Source organism: Monodelphis domestica, chromosome 6 (genome assembly GCF_027887165.1).
Source record: "Monodelphis domestica isolate mMonDom1 chromosome 6, mMonDom1.pri, whole genome shotgun sequence".
In the NCBI taxonomy this organism is placed as follows: domain Eukaryota; kingdom Metazoa; phylum Chordata; class Mammalia; order Didelphimorphia; family Didelphidae; genus Monodelphis; species Monodelphis domestica.
In genome coordinates this window covers 15192889-15199681 of record NC_077232.1, presented here as the reverse complement: position 1 = coordinate 15199681, position 6793 = coordinate 15192889, and positions in this window count along the sequence as shown.

The window sequence follows — 6793 nt, the reverse complement described above, 5'->3', positions numbered from 1 at the left end:
GCCCTTAGAAAGCTGGGGCAATGAAAGGAGATCAGTCCCTATTACTCACGTGATCAAAAATGGAGAAACAGTCTCCGGGGCCCCCACCTTCAGCTTCCTTCAGCGCAAGCTTCTCAGAGCACACCGCAACCACTCCGACAAACTCCTCCACCACCTCCGAGTCTTCAGACCCCCCTATCCTTAAGGAAAACATCCAAGTTCCCTCCCCTCAGTCCTCACATCTACCAATCACCTGTCCATCAATTTCCCTGTGCCAATGGAGGCTCTAGCTTAACCCAGGACCGCTCAGAGGTCTCTGGCTTTGCACATGTCTGTTGAAGGTCATATAATTAAATCTTTGATCCTTTGCTACAGCCCTTTCTAAATCCTGTTAACCTGAGTAGGGTAGAGATTGGAATAATTAAATTTTGATCTATGCTGCAGCCCTTCCTCAATCCTGTTAGGACTGAGTAGGGTGGAGATTGATTCCAAGTATCTCCATTGTATCAATTCTAAAATCAATCATGACTCAAAGAAATTCCTGTTCTATGCTTAAGCATAGGTCAAAGTCCTTTCCATTGTTCAGCAAAAGGTTTCTGTCCTAAAGTAATCTTAAGAAGGGAGGAGAACAAACCATTCATTCCAATGTGTCCAATTTTTTTGTGATTGCATCTGCGGTTTTCTTAGGATGTTATTCTAACATCCTTATGTTAGAATGCCTTGATGTTTCCTTCCCACAGATCCTTTCACAGAGGAGGTAATGGAGGTAAAAAGGGATAAGTGACTTTCTCAGGGCCACACATCTAGTAATTATCTGAGTCTGCATTTGAAATCAGATCCTCTTGACTCCAGGCCTATTATTCTATTCTAGCTAGTGGCTCATGTCAATAAATGTATAAGAATTGCTAAAGGATGGGCTATTTCTGCTTTTTCTTTCTGCTCATGTCACTCACATGAATGTATGAATAAAAGTAATCCTATAATCAATACACTGACCATGTGGGAAGGTTCAGGAAATATTATTTTAATATTAACACATAATAGAAAAGATATACTGGTTGTGTGTTTCTGATATATTCTGCTTCCTTACCACTTTCTCAATTTTACTGACATCTATCAGTCAGAGTGTCAGTCAACTGCCACACACTCTGCTAGTTATAGGAATTACAAATCAAAGCAAAAACATAACCTCTGCCCTCATAGAGCTCAACATCAACCTGAAATATCAGGTCTTCAACAATCCCCATCTAGCCATGGAGAACTCCTAGAGGTGGTAGTCAGGGACCAGGCTGACCTGATTGAATTATAGATCTGACAGGCAGCACAAGTCAGTTGTTTACCTCAGGGGAGCCATCACTCCACTTGGCATTACTCTTGGCTCTCTAAGATCATCAGACAATTCCTAAAAGTGCCCACTAGACACGAATTCTAATCTTCCTTTTCAGTTAAGGGGTTCAAGGTTAGAAAATGCTGGGCCTGGAGTCTGGAAGATCTGAATTCAGATCTGATTGTGTATCCTTATGCGCTGCGTGAGCAAGTCATTTAACCTCTATCTGCCTTAGTGTCCTCAACTGTAAAGTATGAATGAATATAACTCCTATTTCCCAGACTTGTTATAAACATGAAAGAAGATAACATTGTGGAATTCTTTTTTTTTTAATTTGATAAATTTCAAACATTATTCTTTGGTTACAAACATCATATTCTATTCTTGACTCCCTTCCCCCACCCTTCCCTTTGCAGACATGCAATTCCACTGGGTATTACATGTGTCTTTGATCAGAACATGTTTCCATGCTGTTGATGTTTGCACTAGGATGTTCACTTAGGGTCTATATCCCTAATCATATCCCCTCAACCCATGCAATCAAGTAGTTACTTTTCTTTGGTATTTCTACTCCCACAGTTTTCCTCTAAATGTCAATAGTGTTCTTTCTCATATATCCCTCTGGGTTGTTCAGGATTGCTGCATTGCCACTAATGGAGAAGTCCATTACATTTGATTTTACCACATTGTATCAGTCTCTGTGTACAATGTTCTCCTGGTTCTGCTTCTTTCACTCTGCATCACTTCCTGGAGGTTGTTCCAGTTACCATGGAATTTCTCCACTTTATTATTGCCTTGAGCACAATAGTATTCCATCACCAACAGATACCACAATTTGTTCAGCCATTCCCCAATTGAAGGGCATCCCGTCATTATCCAATTTTTGCCACCAAAAAGGGGGGCAGCTATGAATATTCTTGTACATGTATTTTTCCTTATTATCTCTTTGGGGTACCAACCCAGCAGTACTATGGCTGGATCAAAGGGCAGACAGTCCTTTATCGCCCTTTGGGCATAGTTCCAAATTGCCCTCTGGTATGGTTGGATTAATTCACAACTCCACCAGCAATGAATAAATGTCCCTACTTTGCCACATCCCCTCCAGCATTCATTACTTTCATTTGCTGTCATGTTAGGCAATCTGCTAGGTGTGAGATGATACCTCAGAGCAGTTTTGATTTGCATCTCTCTGATTATAAGAGATTTAGAACACTTTTTCATGTGCTTATTAATAGTTTTGATTTCTTTGACTGAAAATGGCCTACTCATGTTCCTTGACAATTTTTCAATTGGAGAGTGCCTTGTTTTTTTGTACAATTGATTTATCTCTTTGTAAATTTGAGTAATTAGACTTTTGTCAGAGATTTTTGTTATGAAAATTGTTTCCCAACTTGTTACTTCACTTCTAATTTTGGTTACATTGGTTTTATTGGTAGAAAACCTTTTTAATTTGATGTAATCAAAATTGTTTATTTTACATTTTGTGACTTTTTCTAGCTCTTTTTGGTTTTAAATCTTTCCTTTCCCAAAGGTCTGTCATGCATACTATTCTGTTTTCATCTAATTTATTCATAGTTCCTTTCTTTATGTTCATCATTTGTCCCCTTCAAAAGAGGGTAGTGAGGAATGGAAGGAAGTGCGTTAGATTTTTTTAAATTTGGGCAGGGAAAGCCGATTTATGTAGGCTAACATTAGAAGATGATGTGGCCCAGATATACTCAAGTATATCATCTGTGATCTCAAAAACATGAGTTTCCCTCATTTCATGAGTATCTGAAAGAATTAAGGGAGTAAAGTTAAGGATTCCTCATACAGTTCCAGTGTCATAGAGCCATCTGGAGAACAAGTTATTGTGGCCCTATGATTGCACAAAAGTTCTCTCCCCAGCCAATTTATAGGGGAGTCAGGCATTAAGAGGAAACAGGGTCCCATGCTAAGGGGTCCTATAGACACTATTCTAGGGGAAAGCTTGTAAACCTTTAGGGATGTCCCTGATACACCCCTGACATTAACTGAGACAGTGGAACTGAAATATGAATGAGGTGTACTATTCAATACAGACCAGGAAACTCCATTGTCCATGTCCAAAGGCAATCATAATAGGTATTACCAACCTTTAATGTTACATGGAGCTTATGGGTGGGGGCAGGATAGGGACAATGAACAGTAAGATATCAGGGTCAGGAAAATCAAAGTTTGTAGCTTCCTATTCCTGTGGCCCCCACCCCCATACACCTTCATAATCTTTCGTTAGTACCTTGGATTGAGCCCTGAAGGGCAATAGTTCCCTGTGTGGTTCAGGGGCGAACTCCACTCAAAATATACTGCTGTGAGGTCATTTGGTGTGAGTACTCAGGTGACTGATTTATGTCCCTAGGATTATTATCAGTCCTAAAATTGTGATTCCTGAAATCACCTTTATAATTATCATTCCTGTAATTATTTCTATAAGAATTTCTATGATGGGTGTAGTTCATCATCAACCAGAAAAAATTCCTAGAGTTCATCATTATGTGACCCTTCTTATGACAGAATTGGCAAGTAGGGGATTGATATTTAGGTTCTTGGTGAGGAGCTAGTGCCATTAGTTCAGCATCATGCCCTTTGGTATATTTATCAATTTTTATCCTCCAAAATTTTGATTTATTTTCACAGGGTTTCTATGATATTATTAGCCTCTTCCTGTTTTTCCTTTTGGCCTTTAAGGATATAAGAAGCAGTGTTTCTCAACTCTTCAAGGTCCATCTAAGTCCACCGTGCTCAATATCTTTGTCTTTAGAAATATAAAGGATTTGGGAGAGGCGGAGTCAAGATGGGGGCCTAAAAGGAGCAGAAGTTCAGACCTCTGAATACCCTTTCTAACTGATCACAAACTGAATGCTCCCAGGTGACTGAAAATCAAACTTAACAATAAGACAGAACCAAGGAACCCTCCTGCTGGACTTAATTGAGTAAGCCCCCCAAAAAGCCAGAACCTGAGAACACTCAGGTTTAAGGGGAAAACAGAAGGAAGGTCCCAGGACCCATCCCCCCTGCCACACAGAGTGCTGAGATTCCAGAGGCAGCGGGAACTTCTGGGTGGGCAAAGGTGCTGGTCTGAAGGGCATACCTTGGGAGCAAGGCTGGCCAAGTTCAAAGCATCCAACAAAGATGGCAGAGAAAGAACTAGAGAGGGAGCATAGACCTGGCAGTCTCTCCAGAGCTGGGGAGAGCCTCCGTATTTGCTCCAGCCTTCTGAAAAGTTTTGGACTCAGAGCAAATGCAGCCCAACTAAGCTGAACTTAATCCCATCAAAAGTCTCCAGAACTCAGGGAAACCCAGGATCCATACCCATCCTCTTTGATTGCTGGACTTAAATCTAATCAAAAGCCTCCAGAGAACAGAGAAGCTCAAACCCTAACAACTCCCCACCAGAGATAATACCGAGAGATCTCCTCTTAAAGCTCCAAGAGGGGAGACTGACAGAAGCCCCCCAAAACAAAAAAAAAATGAGAGGAGCGAGAGCACAGACAAATACGGGGAGTAAAGAAGGGGTGAATTTGAGTAAACAACAGAATAAGAAGAAAGAAACTACAATAGATAGCCTCTACTCAGCAAATAGAACAGAGTGGGAGAAATCAGCAAATGATAAATCAGAAATCCCAGCAAATTGGATACAAGCTGTGGAAGAACTCAAAATACAATTAAGAGAGTCTGAAGACAATTGGGAGAAGAACTTAAAAATTAAGATAAGTCATCTGGAAACAGACGCATTTGAACTAAAAGGAGAAAATTTTGTCTTGAAAGCCAAAATCAACCAGCTGGAAAATGAGGCAAAGGACATAAAAGATGAGGCAAAGCAGATGAAAGATGAGGTAAAGAGGATGAAAGATGACCTTCAAAGAAAATCAGACCAGAAGGAAAAGGATGACCAAAAGGCCAGGGATGAAATCCAGTCTTTAAGAACCAGAATACAACTGGAATTGTGTGACCTCACAAAGCAGCAGGACACTACAAAACAAAATGAAAATAATGAAAAAAATTGAGGAAATATGAAGCATCTCATTCACAAAATAGAAGATTTAGAAAATCGTTTGAGAAGAGACAATTTAAGAATCATTGGTCTACCAGAAGACCATGAAAAAAGAAAAAGTCTGGACATAATACTAGAGGAAATTATTCAGGAAAACTGTCCAGATATCCTAGAACAAGAGGGAAAATGAAGATTGAAAGAATCCACAGATTGCCTCCTGTATTTAATGCTCAACTAACAACACCCAGGAATGTTATAGTCAAATTCAAAAACCATCAGACCAAAGAAAAGATATTACAATCTGCCAAGAAGAAGCCATTCAGATACCACAGAAACACAGTGAGAATAACACAGGATCTGGCTATATCCACACTGAAGGACTGAAAGGCATGGAATATGATATTTCAGAAAGCAAGGGAACTAGGTCTACAACCAAGAATCAACTACCCAGGAAAACTGACTATATTCTTACAGGGGAAAGTATGGCCATTCAACACAATAGAAGAATTCCAAGCATTCATAAAGAAAAGACCAGAACTGAACAGAAAATTTGAGGTCCAAGCACAGAACTTGAGAGAATCATCAAAAGGTAATTAAAAAAGAGGGGAAAAAGAAAACAACAACAACAACAACAAATTTTTAAAGAGATTCAATAAGTTAAAATGATATGTATCCCTATAAGAAAAGAGGTCATTGGTAACTCTTAAAAACTGTTGCTACCACCTGGGCATCTAGAAGAATGACATTTAGAGGGAACAGTGACAAACTCTATATAATGAAAGGACAAGACATAAATAGGTATATAGATATATGCATGCATAAATGTATATATATATATGTGTGTGTGAATATATATATATATATATATATGCAACTAGAGCTAAAAAGTGGTTAATACTAAAAGAAATGGGAAAAGAAATAAATGGGGGTAAATTTATATGTCACAAAGAAGCTCATGGAGGGAGGGAGGAGAACATACATAAACTGGAAGGGTAAAGAGGTTAGAGATAGGAAATACTCAACTCTTACGTGCTTTGAAACTGACCCAAAGAGGGAAGAACAATCCAATCCATTGGGGCAGAGAATAGATTTGTGCCCTATAGGGGAGTAGAAGGGTAAAAAACGGACTGGTGGGGAGGGAAGCAGTACAAGGGAGGGAGAGGTTAGGGGCGCAAATTTAGAAAGACTACAGGGAAAATGATGAGGGGAATAAGAAGGGAGGGGGTAGAAAGGGAAGTAAAATAAGGGTGGGAACTAGGGGGACTGATTATAAACAAACATTGGTATAGAAGGAAATAGTGAAAGAAGAAAAGGCAGGTCCAGGAGTAGAAGTCAAAAGGCTAGGAAACACACAGCTAGTAATCATAACTCTGAATGTGAATGGAATGAACTCACCCATAAAAAGCAAGTGAATATCAGAGTGGATTAGAATCCAAAACCCTACCATATGCTGTCTGCAAGAAACACACATGAGG